Genomic DNA, 18446 nt, shown 5'->3' on the forward strand with positions numbered 1-18446 from the left:
CTCAGTCATTCCAGAAGCATTCAGATGAGAGTCTTCTCTTTGTCAGCCACTAGCTTAAGGGCTGGTAAGAAGAGGGCAGAAAAAGATGCAAAAATTATCCACTGCTTTGAGGCTATCACATGGGAAGGCAAACCATTACAACATAGTAAGAAAAGCGTTTACCGAGTTAAGTACAAAATGCAAAGGGACACTTGAGACAGAATGACCTGTGACCCAAGAAGGATTTAAAGGGAAGTTTTGAAAGATAAAGCAAGAAGGAAAAGGTAGCTACTTTGTTTGGTCCCTCTCTTATTCTTTATACCAAAGTAAATACTGAATGCTTCAAAAACACATTTGCAAAGTAAAGAAGAGTAAAAATTAAATCATGGAAGGATTTACTTAGAGAAAGATAGAATAAACACACTTTCCAGATACCTCCACTATGTACACTCAAACACTTGGATGTTATTGGCAGACAAACCTTAGGAAATGTGAATGTGGACCATAGAAGGTAGATGGATCTCAAGACTGAAGGAATCACCCAGCAGTGAGTTCCCTGGATTTCTTGTTGCCTCATATTTCCCACACTTGGAGTTGAAGAAACTGAAGTTGACAATCTAGAAATACTTCAGTGGACACACACACACACACACACACACACACAAACCCTATGAAAGCCTGATTTCTCTATTTAGAAGACCAGGAAAAGGGGATCTAGCAAGACAGAAACTATTAAGGAAGAAGCACTTGACTCCAGCCAAATATCTGGGGGAAGGATAAAAAAACTGTGATCCACTTCTACCCTCTTCAGTAAAATCTAAGTGGGAAACACAGTCAATGACCTTCTTCAAGGCTGTAACAAGGACCCTACCAACGACTGAATAAGTGAGTGGAACCCCACAGCTAGTAATAATAAGATGCCTACCCAGCGTAAAGAGGCCGCCTCACTGCTCTGTGGGGTCAATAGAAGACATGTGTGCAGTAGTAACGAGTTACTCCTAGCCCTGAATTGATCTCTCCAGTAGATCTCCATTGATCTTCTAGGGAACCAGAACCCAGTCATCATCCAGCAGTAACACAGAACCCCCAACACCAACATGACAAAGATGTTGGAATTATTCGAGAAATATTTTAAAGCAGCCATCATATATTTGAATGAGCTATTACAAACACACTTGAAACAGTGAAAAATAAAAGTCTCATCAAAGAAATAAAATTTCTAAGGAAGGACCAAATGAGAATTTTAGAACAGAAAAATATGATAAGTAGAAAAAAATATTTCAGCAGATGGACTCAGCAGCAGAATGGAGGGCATAAATAAAAGAATCAGTAAACTTGAAGACAGAGGAATAAAAATTAAACTACCAAATCTGAAAAGACAGAGGAAAAAAACTGAAAGAAATTATCATTGTCTCAGAGAATTGTGGAACTATATAACAAAAGATTTAACATTTGTGCCATCTGAGCCTTTGATGAAGATGAGAAAAATACTCAAAGATGTAATGGCTTAAATCTTCCCAATTTGGTGAAATATATAGATGCATAGATTCAAAAAGTTGGGTGAACTACAATGTGATAAACCCAAGTAAACCCATACCAAGATACATCATCACCAAACTTTTCAAAGTTAAAAATCAAGTTAGAGCAGTAGTCAAACAGAAGACATTCTCTGGTCCAACAGCATTTTTCCTCTATTGCTCTTTTATTCTCCTGCATTTCTGGGCTCATAGAAAGGGGAACTCAATAAGGTTAGCAGAAAGCATCATTCACCAAAGTAATTTTAGTTCAAAATCACTATAAATATCCCATAAAAGAACACACTTAAAATGTTGTTCAGTCACTAAGTTGTGTCCAACTCTTCGCAACCCCATGGGCTGCAGCAAGCAAGGCTTCCCTGTCCCTAACTATCCCCAAAGTTTGCTCAAACTCATGTCCTTTGAGTCAGTGATGCCATCCAACCATCTCATCCTCTGTCACCCTCTTCTCCTCCTGCCTTCAATCTGTTTTGGCATCAGGGTTTTTTCTTTTTTCTTTTTTATTTTATTTTATTTTTTACCTTTACAATATTGTACTGGTTTTGCCATATATCAAAATGAATCCACCACTGGTATACATGTGTTCCCCATCCTGAACCGTCCTCCCTCCTCTCTCCCCATACCATCCTTCTGGGTCGTCCCAGTGCACTAGCCCCAAGTGTTCAGTATCGTGCATCGAACCTGGACTGGCGACTCTTTTCATATATGATATTATACATGTTTCAATGCCATTCTCCCAAATCATCCCACCCTCTCCCTCTCCCACAGTCCAAAAGACTGTTCTATATATCAATGTCTCTTTTGCTGTCTCATATACAGGGTTATTGTTACCATCTTTCTAAATTCCAAATATATGTGTTAGTATACTGTATTGGTGTTTTTTCTAACTAGTTGGCTCTTCGCATGAGGTAGCCAAAGTGTTAGAGCTTCAGCCTAAGTCCTTCCAGTGAATATTCAGGGTTGATTTACTTTAAGATTGACTGATTAGATCTCCTTGCTGGCCAAAGGACTCTCAATAATTTTCTCCAATACCACAGTTCAAAAGCATCAATTCTTTGGTCCTCAGCCTTTTTTAAGATACAACTCTCACATTTGTATTCGTACATGAATACTAGAAAAACCATAGCTTTGACTATCCAGACCTATGTCAGCAAAGTGATGTCTCTGCTTTTTAATACACCATCTAAAATACAACTCTATTTTTTTTCTTAAATACAAATAATTCAAAATGGATGTGTTTGATGCCATAATGCCATTGTCACTTATAGATCACGTGGCAGAAAAAAAAAAAGAATTTTCCAGTTTTTATTTAACATGGTGGTTCATGAATTAGCCATCAGAGGGCCCCAACATAAGAACTTGTGAAAGCAATGTCATTAACACTCTTGGCTAATTAATGTATAGGAAAGTTTATAACTCCTCTCTGCAAATCCTCAGAGTACTAGGAGATGCTTGGGAATTGCTCTACAACTAAGGCATCACCTGACTTAGAAGAGTTTTCCAGCTTTGAGATCCACTAAGAAAAATAGAACATCTGTCACAAGGAAATGCTTTGAATCTATCAATCAAGGCCAAAATATAACAGTCTCACCCTGAGGGAGGGGTGGTTCAATTCTAGTAATTCTTCTGCTATTGAATCACTGTGTTACTTTAAGCATCTTTCTCTTTGTTGGCTGGACATTTTAAGCTGCAAATTACAGACATTCTTTAGGATAGTGACACTTTAGGGACACCAAAAATTCCTTCCATTCCTCAGAGCCTGAACAAGCCATTACAACAAAAATTCTCCTTGCTGGGGCACTAGTAAGAGAAAACTTCCTGAAATACTTGCTGGTGGACCACTATTTAATTCGTATCAGTAAGGGTGACATAGAAAAATATTTGATTATTAAATACATGCAATCCAAAATTACTTTATGGGTTTTATACAACATACAGAGAAATAACTTCACTGAAGGTTGTGTGATAAAAGCGTAGCACACAGACACTAATGGCCTCTTTTTTAGGTCTAAACATATATTTTGACCTGTCTTAACAGACTACAGGCTGTACCGACATCCAGTGAAAAACGGTGGAACTCTTTGCCAAAATATTTAACCTGAATTCAGGGTGACAAATTATCTGTATTTCCCACAGCCATCCATAATAAGTCCAGAAGGAAATATGGCTTTCATGGCAGCCAAGTTGTTAAAGTGAATAATACGTGGGAAAGTTCATAAATTCAGCAAAAACAATCTATTATGGAAGAAAGCAGCTGGCTTCTGATGAATTTAGTAGTGTTCCTGATGAATTTAAGAGTTATTCATCAGTCAACAAATTATTTATTGAGCACTTATTATACGTGGACAATGTTTCTGGCATTGGGGTATAGAAGTAAACAAAACAGTGAGCATACCTACCCTTAAGTAATTTACATCCTCAGGGGTGTGGGAAGAGGGGCAGGCAATACAGAGAGAGTCTAATAAATACATCTGATCATTTCAGACACTCCTAAGAGTTATGCTTAAGGTAAGGCAATTTGCTATAGACACAGGTCAGGGAGATTCTCCTGACAACATGAGACATGAGACCTATTTAGAAGGGGATATTTAGACTGGGGGAGGAGCTGATAAACATGTCAAGAAAGATCAAGTTCAATCTCAGTTCATAAAACTTATATGAGCACCCATATTTTTGTGCTGTGGTTAATTTAGTCTCACGTCAACCTTCAACTCCCCTTCCCATGTGTAGAGCGTTTTCATATAGAGGGATTTATCAAGTTCCTACTGCAACATGCATATTATCATCCCTATTTTTGTCTGTGAGAGAATGGAAACTAAGCAGTGATGTTTAGCAGCTTCCTCAAGGTTACATACGAATATGGAACAGAGCATACATGTAAATTTAGTCTTTTAATCTCCAGTCCTGTATAACCTGCTGCCTTATCAGAGATGTCACCCCATTAGTGTGTTAGTAAGGAATACTTCCTTGAGTCATTATTATTTTTATCTAAGAAAATAAACATGTCTTTCTACATCTCTATCAAACAAAGAAAAAATAAGGACATGGATTCTTTAAGAAGCCAGGAGTTACAGCTGAGCACCTAGGCTAAGGGAGTTCCCTTGAGTACAAAGTGTAGCTGAGGCAGTTGACATTTCATTGCATCTATCACTTGTTAAAAGACATTTCAGATTCTCTCTGGAGGCAAAAGGGATAATAATTAAGAAAAGATGGGCAGAAATACAGAAACTCAGAGATTTAAATTCCAGATGACAAGAGAGACAACATAAATCCAAAGAACAAGAGAATCAAATGGATTATTTCCACAAAGTTACTCTTGGTAAGTAATGAACACTTGTTCTCGATGTGACAGAAAACCTGAACATTTATTTCGATTCCTTTCACCAGGGCTCAAAACCATAGTGAAAGGACTGAAAAATAGAAAAAAATAAAATGAGGGGGGAGAGAAAATTTTCAAACACGTAGAAAATTGTCATTTTTACAGCAAGGTACTTAATCAGTACTGAGAAGGAGTACTGTTTCATGGTATCTTTTGGGTTCTATGCAAACATATTTTTCTAATTTTCTTTTTTGACCTGAATCTAACACAAGTACATAGACGATATCATTCAGCAATTTCTGCTGTCAGTCCACCTACACAACTGTGCCACCCTAGCATGCCCTTACCTTTCATTTGGCTGAGGATTAGGAAGATAAGATTACAGTGTCAAAGAGGAGCTATACACTGTAACATCTAAAATGGCCAATTCAATTTACTTTTATGAAATGAAAATTGACACTCAGTTACCCAGTCACATTAGCCACATTTCAAGAGCTCAGTAACCACAGGTAATTCATGGCTCCTGCAATGGGCAGCACAGAATAGAACATTTCTGTATCATAGAAAGTTCTATGGGGCACCTATGCACCAGATGGTATTTCTGCAAGTGCATAAATCTCACATCCTCTGTATCTACAGTCTCTCACATGCCCCATGTTTTCTCAAAAAAAAAAAAAAAAAAAAAGTCCTTACCCCAAATCTCATCTTAATTTCCTATATTTCATTTCTTTGCTATAATAGTTATAAAGCAAGAAGATTAGCTATAGATGTGAATTTAATTGTATTTGTTTCAATATCATGATTTTATAAATAAGGAAATGTCCCTTGTTGTAGTAAAATATATTCTTTAATTCAATAAATATTTAATTAGTCACTACATACCTTAGGCACTGAGGGCAGACCAAACCCTGATCCTCATGGTGTTTAAAATCTAAAGCAAGAGACAGACAATAAAAAAAGAAGAAAGTGGATTCATGTTGAGATTTGACAGAAAACAAAATTCTATAAAGCAATTATCCTTCAATTAAAAAAAAATAAAATTTTTTTAAAAAAATGAAACTGTGCCATCTGCAGAGATGTGGATGGACCTAAAGACTGTCAAACAGAGTAAAGTCAGTCAGAAAAAGAAAAATATTGTATATTAATGCATACACATGGTATCTAAAAAAAAAAAATGGTATGGACGAACCTATTTGCAAAGCAGAAATAGACACGGATATAGAGAACAAATGCATGGACTCCAGTGGGGAGAGGGGGAAGGTGGGATGAATTAGGAGATTGATATTGACTCCATTATATATAAAATTAATAACTAATGAGAACCTATTGTATGGCACAGGGAACTCATTGCTATGTGGTGACCTAAATGGCAAGGAAATCCAAAAAAGAGGGGATAGATGTATATGCATAGCTGATTCACTTTTCTGTACAGCAGAATCTAAGACAACATTGTAAAGCAACTATGCTGCTGCTAAGCCTCTTCAGTCGTGTCCGACTCTGTGCGACCCCATAGACGGCAGCCCACCAGGCTCCCCCATCCCTGGGATTCTCCAGGCAAGAACACTGGAGTGGGTTGCCATTTCCTTCTCCAATGCATGAAAGTGAAAAGGGAGAGTGAAGTCGCTCAGTCGTGTCCGACTCTTCACGACGCCATGGACTGCAGCCTACTAGGCTCCTCCGTCCATGGGATTTTCCAGGCAAGAGTACTGGAGTGGGGTGCTGAAGGACAGGAAAGAAAATAAAGCAAGGTAAAAGGACAGAGGAGGGGGTGGGGACAAAAAGGAGGTAAACAAAAAGGGAGACAGCAGCTATAGCTTCTCCATGTAAGCAGGGCAGACAGAGCTTCTCTGTAAAGGTGATTAGTGAAACAAAGCCTAAAAATATGAAAGAACAGTCTATGAAGGTCTAGGGTAAGAACATTCCAAACACAGGAAACAGTAAAAGTCCATGCAGTAAAAATAATCTTGGTATGTCCAAAAAGAATAGACAAAGGTAGAGTTGTTAGAGAAAAGTGAGTGAGAGGGAAACACAGGGAGGCAAGGTTTGAGAGGAAACCTAGGACCAGATCCTGTACAGCCAGACACTCATTACTTACTGCCGTGTAACAAATCACCTCAGGAATAAGCAGCTAGGAACCATATTTGCATTTATCTCACAGGCTTCTATAGATCAGAAATCCACCTGCAGCTGGGCTGGATCATCTGTTTCAGAGTCTCTCATGGGCTATTTGTAATACAATCAAGGTATTGGCCAAGGCTGGGTCATCTGAAGTCTCAACTGAAGAAAGATCCATCCTCAACCCGATCCTGAACCCCCCTCCCTCCTTCCTCCCCGTACTATCCCTCTGGGTCATCTCAGTATGGCAAAACCAATACAGTATTGTAAAGTAAAAATAAATAAATAAATAAAAATAAATCAAGATCTAAAAAAAAAAAAGAAAGATACACTCCCAAGCTCATTCACAGGGTTTTGAATTCGTGATTCTGTTTTTTGCAAGCTGTTGGACTGTGAACTGAGGGCTTTGCTTTCTCACTGGTTTCTGGCCAAAAGCTATCCTCAGATCTTTGACTTTGGGTCTCTCCAACATGGCAGCTTGTTTCATCAAAGTGAGCAAAGGGAGAAGTCGAATCTGCCAGGAAAATGGAAGTCTCAGTCTTTGTAATCGAGTAGGAGTCAGGTCCCATCTCTTTGCCTTATTCTATTTATCAAAATAAATGACTAGATCTAGTCCATATAGTAAATAAGAAATTATGTAAGAGCCTGATTACTGGGAGACAGGGATCATTGAGGGACATTCTAGAAGTCTGCCCAACGAAGGCCTCATGAACCATAATAAGGAGTGGGAATTGTACGTTAAGACTGGGAGGCATGAGAACTTTCAATCAGGGCACTAATATGATCTGATCTTCAATTAAGACCTGTTGTTCTATAGGGAAGAGATGTAGCAGACCACCTATGGAAACAGGAACAAGATAATAATCGTGAAAAGTAATAAAGCTAAGAAGATAGTGAGCCACTGTCAGAACTGAGATCTATTTTAAAGATAGAATGTACAGTATTTGCTAACCGGTTGGGTAAGCAGGGTGAAAGAGACAGGAAGCCTAACAAAAAAGTCTGAAATAGATGGACCAGTAAGCACAGAATGATTTCCCATGCTTCTGTGCACTTTGTCTTTGCTTTCTCCCTACATCTTCTTTAACACCTCTCTGATAATCTTCACACGTCACAGGATAGTGTGAACGCTTAGAAAAATCTAGAATTTCCACACTTTTAGTATGTCACAATAGGAAGTCACAGTGCTAAGAGCTGTGGGAAAAGTAGGCTATAAAAAATGGTTGTCATTCAGTTCAGTTCAGTCACTCTCACGCCCAACTGTTTGTGACCCCATGGACTGCAGCATGCCAGGCCTCCCTGTCCATCACCAACTCCTGGAGTCTACTCAAACTCATGTCCATTGAATCGGTAATGCCATCCAACCATCTCATCCTCTGTCATCCCCTTCTTCTCCCACCTTCAATCTTTCCCAGCATCAGGGTCTTTTTCAATGAGTCAGTTCTTCGCATCAGGTGGCCAAAGTATTAGAGTTTCAGCTTAAGCATCAGTCCTGCCAATGAACTTTCAGGACTAATTTTCTTTAGGATGGACTGGTTGGATCTTCTTACAATCCAAGGGACTCTAATTACTTATTATCAAAAATAGGACACTGTCTTTTAAGTTTGTGCCCCAGTTTCTTATACTTACCAGCAAGCATATACCATCATCATCCTTATTTTCACTTAGAAAATGAAAATATTTTTATTCTTGTAAACAAAAAAAAATGCTAATAAAGAGAGAAAAAGGAATTAATTTCTCAAGAACATAAGGACGCTGGCTGTACATTTTAATGCTTCAACTTCAATAACAAATTGTTGTACTCTGTGAAATCACAGTGTCAATATTAGCTATTCCAGGAAGAATCTGATTTACAGCACCTATCTCCCCAAACCACTGAGAAATCAGCAGATTAAATGGGGTAGTATACATATTTTATGTGCTTTCTTGATTCATTCCATGTATTGTCTAATACCAGCTCTGTCTGTAGCCAAATACCAAGCAAAATTCAAGTAAGTCATAGTTAATACTGAACGGTACATTTTTTATTCTCTGGTGGTAATAATTAACCCAGATTGTTTCTTGACTAAAGCAACTGATAACATCTTTGCGCCCAGCAAAATGGTAACACTTTGGAACAAGCTTATTTTCATGTTATGCCCCTTTCTTTCATCTCACCCACTCCCTGTACACAAGGTTCTATCTTGGGTATGTGTTTCTCATTGAGAGTAGAATCCTCTAAGGGAGTTAAGATCCATAGGAAGAGATACCTCATAAAGCCTGAGTTTTTGCATCACTTTTATTGATATTCTCTCCTCACTCTTGATATTACCAGATGGGCAACCTAGGCAGGTAAATAAAAACATGATGCCATCCATTTATAAGAAATGACTAAACTCATCCAATCTCTGTGACAAGTCCTGTGTGTATTCTTCCAAAAGTCAAATTTAGCACAATGACAAGAGAACACATTTTTTTCCCTGACTCTGAATATATATTCCTTCAGGGGAAAAAAAAAAAGACCATTTCTCATCATCATTTCTGATGCTTTCAAGTTTAGAACACTGAAGTACAAAGGGGAACAGTGAGTCTTGATTTAGTCTTAAAGGGCCCATAATGAGATTGGTGCCAAATTGAATCTTAAAGACAGAGTTTGGAGAGAATTGGAGAAGAATAGCTTTACTTGCTTTGCCAGCAAAGGAGGACACAGGCTGAAAAGTATGTGTCCCAACCCAGGAAGATCTGATGAGCAGTTTCATAGCAAAGGCTATAAATGGTGAGAGTGCTGATAAGATTAGGGTATCTGCAGGACCTCCCCTACTCTAATCTGGTCTCAAGTAATCTTCTTGATGAGCTTTCCTGGTTCCTTTAATGTAGCCTCAGGTGGTCTTTCTCTGGTATGAAGAATGCTGACATCTTGGAGAGTTTAAAGATGTTATGTACATCCCTTGAGGTGGAACCAGAACCCTGCCCCAAGGCTGCACTATTATTTCTGTGGCTGCCCCTCCATCTCCTCTGTCTGTTCATCCTCTCCATTCCCAGATTAGCAACCATTTGAATCTGCTCATAAGAACTCAGGGAAGGTCATAGAGACAGGAGTCAAGAAATGGGGGTTGAAGGGCTTCCATGCCGAGGAGCCCCACAGGGTCTTGCTCAGTTTCACTGTCAATGTTGACAGTCAGCAACTTGAAGTTTCCATTAAGGAACATATACAATGTCAGGCATGGAGAACATAGTGATAAATAAGCACCATTTCAAGCACCTTATGTGATTCATTTCTGCTCTCCATGACCCATCAATAGACAGTCTCAAAAATTGGTACCATTGTTCTTCAACTCACCATTCATATTAACTCAGCTCAAATATGCAATTTTTCTAAACCTACATTAAACCTGTTTCTTCTTCCCATTTCCTACACTTCCATTTTCCTTCTCTGTAGCTTTTCCATGGACCTAAAGAATTCATGCATTTCCTTACCTTACCCCACTCCTTACAAAAATCCACTCATACTTCAAGATTCAGGCCAAATATCATCACTCAAATTGACTTCCCCTCTGATTTCCAGTAACACTGAACAAAAATCTATTTATAGCATTATATTATAATCAGTAATGTATACATCTATCTTTCCCATTATACCATGAACTCCTTAAGGGGAAGAATATATCCTAATTCATCTTCAATGCCCAGACTCACTGACTAGCCCTTTGCAGATATCAAACATACATATATATATATATATATATATATATATATATATGGCAGAAAGCGAAGAAGAACTAAAGAGCCTCTTGATGAAAGTGAAAGAGGAGAGTGAAAAAGTTTACTTTAAGCTCAACATTCAGAAAATTAAGATCATAGCATCTGGTCCCATCACTTCATGGCAAATAGATGGGGTAACAGTGACAGATTTTATTTTGGGGGGCTCCAAAATCACTGCAGATGGTGACTGCAGCCATGAAATTAGAAGATGCTTACTCCTTGGAAGAAAAGTTATGATCAGCCTAGACAGCATATTAAAAAGCAGAAACATTACTTTGCCAACAAAGGTCCATCTAATCAAAGCTATCATTTTCCCAGTAGTCGTGTATGGATGTGAGAGTTGGACTATAAAGAAAGCTGAGTGCTGAAGAATTGATGCTTTTGAACTGTGGTGTTGGAGAAGACTCTTGAGATTCCCTTGGACTACAAGGAGATCCAACCAGTCCATCCTAAAGGAAAACAGTCCTGAATATTCATTGGAAGGACTGATGCTGAAGGTGAAATTCTAATACTTTGGACACCTGATACAAAGAACTGACTCACTAGAAAATACCCTGATGCTGGGAAAGATTGAAGGTGAGAGCAGAAGGGGACAACAGAAGATGAGATGACTGGATGGCATCACTGACTCAGTGGGCATGAGTTTGGGCAAACTCTGGGAGTTGGTGATGGACAGGGAGGCCTGGCATACTGCAGTCCATGGGGTCACAAAGAGTCGGACATGACTGAGTGAACTGAACTGAACTGAATATATTTTTTAAAATAATGCACTGTCAAATAATGATAACAATAGCTAATTTTCATTGAGTACTTGCAGCACTCTGAGTATCATTACAAGAATTCATGATTTAATCAATATAATCCTCATATCAAGCTCATGAAGTAGATCTATTATTACCTTCAGTTCAGTTCAGTCACTCAGTCCTGTCCAACTCTTTGTGACCCCATGGACTGCAGCATGCCAGGCTTCCCTGTCCCTCACCAATACTCTCAGAGCTTACTCAGACTCATGTCCATTGAGTCAGTGATGCCATCCAACCATCTCATCCTCTGTCATCCCTTTCTCCTTACATTACCTTACATTGCAGATATGGAAACTGAAGAGCAGAGTTAGATAAATTGTCCAAGGTCACAAAGCTAGGAAATGGAAAAGGCGGGATTTGAAACTAGCCTCTTTTAAGCACTGGGCAATATACTGGTTGTAGAATAGACAGACAAATAGCTGTGTGCTCAACTGTGTCCAATTCTTTGTGGCCCTATGGACTATAGCCTCCAGGCTCCTCTGTCCATGGAATTTTCCAGGCCAGAATACTGAAGCAGGTTACCATTTCCTACTCCAGGGGATCTTTCCGACCCATGGATTGAACCCAAGTCTCTTGAGTCTCCAGCATTGGCATGTGGATTATTTACCACTATGTCACCTGAGAAGCCTGATTGTAGAATAGGAGTCAACAGATTATTTTTTTCTCAAAGGGTCATAGGTCAAAGGTTTTGACTGTGACCAAATAGCACTATTCAACTTTGCAGCCGTAGCAGGAAAGTAGCCATAGGTGATATGCAAGTGATGCTTTCAAATCGTGGTGCTGGAGAAGACTCTTGAGAGTCCCTTGGACTGCAAGGAGATCAAACAAATCAATCTTAAAGGAGCTCAACCCTGAATATTCATTGGAAGGACTGATGCTGAAGCTGAGGCTCAATACTTTTGCCACCTGATGCGAAGAGTCGATTTATTGGAAAAGACTCTGGTGCTGGGAAATACTGAAGGCAAAAGGAGAAGAGGGTGGCAGAGGATGGAATAGTTAGATAGCATCGCCAGCTCAGTGGACATGAATTTGAGCAAACTCTGGGAGATAGTAGAGGTCAGGGAAACCTGGTGTCCTACCAGCCCACGGGGTTGCAAGGAATTGGACAACTTAGTGACTGAATAACAACAATAAGTGAATGAGTATGGCTATGTTTCGGTAAAATTTTATATATAAAAACAGACAATGACATGAATTAGCCCAAGCCATGTGGTTTCCCACACCCTGCTGTATGCTCTTTCTTGTATCCCAGTATCATCTACCTAAACAGATAATACCTAGAGAGTACATTCAAGTATTTGACCAAACATAGATTCACTGGACCAGTTATGGAAAAGTAAGAAAGACTCTTTATCAGCAGCAAAAGGAAAATGGTTGCAATGGCATAGTGTGACAACTGAAGGATGACAATGATCACAGTGGGCTTGTTAAGTCTTGTTTCCTAAAGAATTAAATTCATTCCTTAGAATAGCTAAGACTTTCCTGGACTTTTTCATAACATGGTTATGGCCACTAGTACTAATACTGCTCTTAACAAATCAAGCCTTATTTCCTTCATCAATACCACACTAAACACCTTTCATGCAGTTTCATCTTGGGCCTCATGCTTAGCATGGCCAAGGAAAGGGCTCCAGAACTACTGTGCTGCTCAGCATCCCTTGGTTACATGCCTAGAAGACAAATTAGGGTGGATGTCAAGAAAGAGTCTCAGTCTATTCCCCATCCGTGCAGCAATCACTTCCCCCAGGACTCTTGCAAATCTTGCACATGTAAGCCTTTGGACCAGGCTGACTGGGGTCTGAAGCCTACCTAGTATAAAGCAAAATAAATGTAAAGTCATGTATAGCAGCAGCTCTGCAAGAGACCTCCATCTGTTTGGTTTAGAAAGGGGAATGTCTGATGGTAGAATCCCTATCAGATTTTCAGATTTCTGAGGAAAAAGAATCAACCTTGATATCTCCTTGTGCTTGTAACATATTCACTGTACCCACAAGGCAACCATGCTTTTTGAGTAGAGCTCTAGTGAATCTACCCTGCTCTACAGCTTCTAGAGCTGTTGTTGACATCACCTGGCTTGCACCTTGCATCTCTCTCTGTTTCTACTCTCATAGTCCCTGGGTACTGGGGCCTCTGATATTTTATTTTTAATGCCAAGTTTCTGCCTGTGCTCTATTGTATCCAATGGACTTCCTTTAAGCATCTACCATATATTCAAGGATTTCTAAATTAATCACCTAACTGCCTCTGGGCCCTTGCAGATTTCATTTCTAAACTGATTGGATCAACCTGAAGACATTTTGTCCCTCCTCTTATTATCTCAGTCCACTTGATCACCCAACCTTGCTGCTTGTCTGTCATTTATTTTCTTGCTCTTCGAGTGTGATATAAATTCATTCTCTCTGGACTCTCAATCTTTTCAGTTGCTTTCTGATGGGTTTTGTCTTTTCTTCTTGGTTTAGAACTTTCATAACCATTCTGACAGTCATGCTCTCTCATCTCAACTTAGGTACTCTCTTTCCAGGTCTTCCCTGGTGCGTCAGATGGTAAAGAATCCACCTGCAATGCAGGAGACCTGGGTTCAATTCCTGGGTTGAGAAGATCCTTGGAGTAGGAAACGGCAACTCACTCCAATATTCTTGCCTGGGAAATCCCAAGGGCAGAGAAGCCTGGCAGGCTACTGTCCATGGGGTCACAAAGAGTCAGACATGATAGCATACTCTCTTCCTAACAGTCTTCCTTGGAGGCAGTTTGTCATCTAATCGGTTCTGGATGTAAGAAAAGACTGACTCTCACAGTCTCATATCTTTTAGGTGTGGTCTAGCTTCCCATTTGCCACATTCCACTTCATCTTCATGTTTTTCTGTGTTTTACAACTCTCTTTGTGAATAAAGAACCCTTTAAGGGCCTTTTTTCTAAAGAAGATTTTTAAAATTTTCTTGTCCAAACTCTCACCAACAACAAAAAAAAGGGAAACAACTCAGTTCACTGTATATTTAAGAAAACCATTGGCTCAATTTGTATAATTAAGAATTAAGAAATATCTCGCTTTTAGCTGTCAGTCACTGCTTGCCTACTAGGGATAGAAAAAATAGTGACATATTTTTAATTCTTTGTGTTTTTCTGAAAAGAACACAGAGAAAATCTGTTTAATGACCCAATACATGAAGAGTTTGTTCAGTGACTTGCTTGCACATTAAGGAAGAGCTCCAGGATGTCCAAATTTTATGGCAACTATTAGAAGCACACATGCACACACAAAATAACCCAAACATGAAGTCATTTCAGACATTATTTTGTTTACTTGTTTTATTTATTTATTATTTCCAGCACAATCCAAAACAGAGAATATATTTGTTAGCAGTGAATTTTCAAATCACTCTAGAAAAACATTAAATATTGTGTTTCTTTGTTCAGCCTTGTTCAAAGGCTGCTCTAGTGGTTTGAAAGAGACAAAAGACGTCTCTTAGTGAACACTGCCATTCCTCTAGGGGAAAGCTCTACCCATATAACAGCTATTTTAAGATGTTGAAGATGCATTACCACAGGCTGCAATTACTCTGTGAATCCCAATTTGAATTGAAGTATCATCTCTCAAGGGTGTAATCCTAGGGTCACATTTCCTTTTCCAGGCAAACTAAACCATCTCTTTGACTATTAAGTGCTCGACAGGCAATCTCAGACAACAAAGTTCCTCTTCATCTTTAAGTAAATAAAATAATCTTTTAAAAAAATAGGCAGTTTGAAATTCATAAGAACAATAACCTACAGTGATAATAAGAGCAAATCACCCACAAATAATTACCAATCATGGTCAAATGTTGAATAAAGATCAAATTTACTAATGAAGCTCCTTTAAGCATTATATCTATGTTTTAGATAAATATTATAGAAATGTGTCTCTGATTTTTAAAACTTTGAATGGGCTTTTATAAACCAATAGTGCCATGCTTTCATACAGCAATTATTATTTACTACTATTTGCTTTCTCCTGAAATTGTTACAAATCCTTTAGTGCCCTTTTCAATCAAGAGGACAAACCTGAAATGTCCTTCCAGCTTTTTGGTCCGTGTCTGTGGTTTTTAATCCCCTTTGAAAGATATCGCCAGAGACCCTGACTCTGCCTCTGGTTTGTCCAAACACATTATATGCATAGGTTCAGAGAGCATGTATATTAAGCACAGTCTGGCATCTCATTTTGATTTTTCTCCCAAGTTAAACAATAAATCTAGAGAATACCAGAAAATACTCCTCTATTTCAATTCCCTTGTTTGTTTCTTCTATCTCTTCTACTGTTAGCTTAATTGGTTTTGCTAAAAAGAAAAACTCAACAATAGCTCTCAAATATAAATGATCAAAAATGATCACCTTTATGAAGATGATACACCTGGCCCACACAGAGATGTATGTCTTACCTATGTCTTCTGATTGTGACGATTTCTTCATTTGGATCCTTTTATGTTCTCCCAGTTCCTTGTAGCTAAGAGTTCGCTTGAGATACCGTCCCCATTCCCCAGTCCCACAGGCAGTATCTGAGGTCAGGTGACCATCTCCTTCATATGAGTTATTGCACCATTTTCCATCTGGCTTCCCAAATCTCATCTTGCCCTCTCTTCCCACCTACTAGCCATTCTCTACAATTAAGAGAATTTTTAAACTCTAAGAAGTTCATTGAGCCTTTCAGCATCCAGTCTCTACTCATACTGGCCACCTCACATCTCTTTCTGTCTTGCTTCACAGTCCAAGTCCTGGAAATACTGGAAGTCTTTTTGTTCCTAGAACATGCTGTGTTCTCGTCCCCTTCAAGTTCACAGGTATCATACTTCAGTCAGCTTAAACCCTCTTGCCTCTCCTATTTTTGGTCAACCCCCATCCACCCTTTAGGTCTCAACATAATTTTTATTTCCTCCCATAAATTTTTATGTCTAGATCCTTTTCCCCCACCTAAAGTCCTCTACTCTGAGAATTTTTCTATCACAATATTTTTCACATTTTATGTGATGGCTTAATATCCTTTTCTTCACATGAAGGTAAAGTCGTGTCTATCCTGATACCATTATATAGCCAGTACAACAGATACAACTTAATATTTACAAAATGAATGACTCATTGAGTAGTTGGGTAGGAAGATGGAGGTATGGATGAACAGATGTGTTTTTAAATGTGTGGAGTTAGGATGGCTATCTGAGAAAAGGGCAGAGGCTGTGGAAATCAGCAGTGCCCTTGCTACCATCAGTACATCTTCAAAACATGCCACTGACTTCTCTCCACACTGATTTGATACAAGCCAAATTCACTATGAAAAAATGTTTAAAATCCTATTTATATAATCAAGTTTGCTGCTGCTGCTGCTGCTAAGTCACTTCAGTCATGTCTGACTCTATGCAACCCCATAGACGGCAGCCCACCAGGCTCCACTGTCCCTGGGATTTTCCAGGCAAGAGTATTGGAGTGGGTTGCCATTGCCTTCTCCAATCAAGTTTAAAGAAGTGATTTTCAAATAATCACTTATGTATTCATTCAGGCCAAGCTAGTACCTCAGGATAATGAGGTGAAATTTATAGTTTCTTCTCTTAAGGAATTTACAGTCTTGGGAGGTGCTATATAAGGAACTTTAAAAATAAAACAGTATCTTAAAGAAATAAAATGAAGTTATAAAAATTCTACATCATCTTTAAAAAATATTTCAAAAAAATAAAATAAAAAAGTAAAAATAAAAAGATAGAAAAATAAAATAAAATTAAAAAAAAAATACAAATCACTTTTTAAAAGTCCTAAAAATTTTGTAAAATTATTTTGACTGGCAAAAAAAAAGCATGAACTTAAATTCAAAGGTATTTATTTGTCAAATACTTCATCATATGACTTCTACAAAGATTAAATAAGATATATTCATATGAGCAAACTAGCAAAATAAATGGGAGGGAACAGAGTTGAGGCCTGAGACCCAAGAAAAATGATCTGAGGAGGGCTGAGGGTAGAATATTGCCTAAAGAAATGTTCTCCTATGGTGTGTTGAATAGAACATTCCATCACAGTCTCAAAGGTTTTGAGCCCCACTGTGTACAATATGGAACTAAGGACCTGGGAAACATAGTCCTGCTGTTTGTAAATATTAATAGATGTGCCTTCTAACAGTGAGGGGAAGATTGAGAATTCCCCAAGTAACTCTAGGAAATAGTTCTTCCATGGTGAGCACTTAAGAGAGGAACCACACAGAGCCACACTGCCTAGAAGCATCTCAAGAGGGAAAGCAGGTCATTTCAACAGTGCTTAATAGGCTCACAACAGATGTGACTGTATCAGAAACGGGATGGACTGTAAGAAGTGCTGAATTTGAGTATCTGCAGCTAGTCCAAACAATAATTAGTGCATTTGTGATCACTAATACTGATGACAGAATGGAAAAGACCTTGTGCATTTTACCTTCTTTATGATCTACTATAAAGCGGAACACAGTACAGTAGAAAAAGAGGAGCCTGAATTCTCAAGGTGCTCTCAGTTCAGCCTTCTTTTTCTTCTTCTTCTCCCCTCACTCCGGCCTTTTTGGTCCTTATATGGCACTCCATGTGTTCATACAGTAACTGTGCACATTTCTATATTAGCTTTGGTTTATCCAGGGGTGCGCTGGAAAAGGTTTAACAATTCACTCTTGTGGGGAAAAAAAATGCATGAACACCTATATGTACATAATTTTTATTGATGAAAAGGAGTATGAAGTACACAATTAATGAAAATAATAAAATATTCAATATTGTCTTTGTTGTAAATACAGCATAGTCAATTTCAGTTCATTTTCACAGGATATTTGTCCTATTTTTGCTGAAATCTTGTGTCCATAGACAAACTATGGTTGCAATTCCACCATGATTTCATAAAATTAGTCTGTGAATAAATGTTTGATTACTTCCCAGTTCAGAAGTGGTTCATATCATTGACAAACTAATGTAGTTCTGCCAT

The sequence above is a fragment of the Bos taurus genome, chromosome 20 (assembly GCF_002263795.3).
Source record: "Bos taurus isolate L1 Dominette 01449 registration number 42190680 breed Hereford chromosome 20, ARS-UCD2.0, whole genome shotgun sequence".
NCBI lineage: Eukaryota > Metazoa > Chordata > Mammalia > Artiodactyla > Bovidae > Bos > Bos taurus.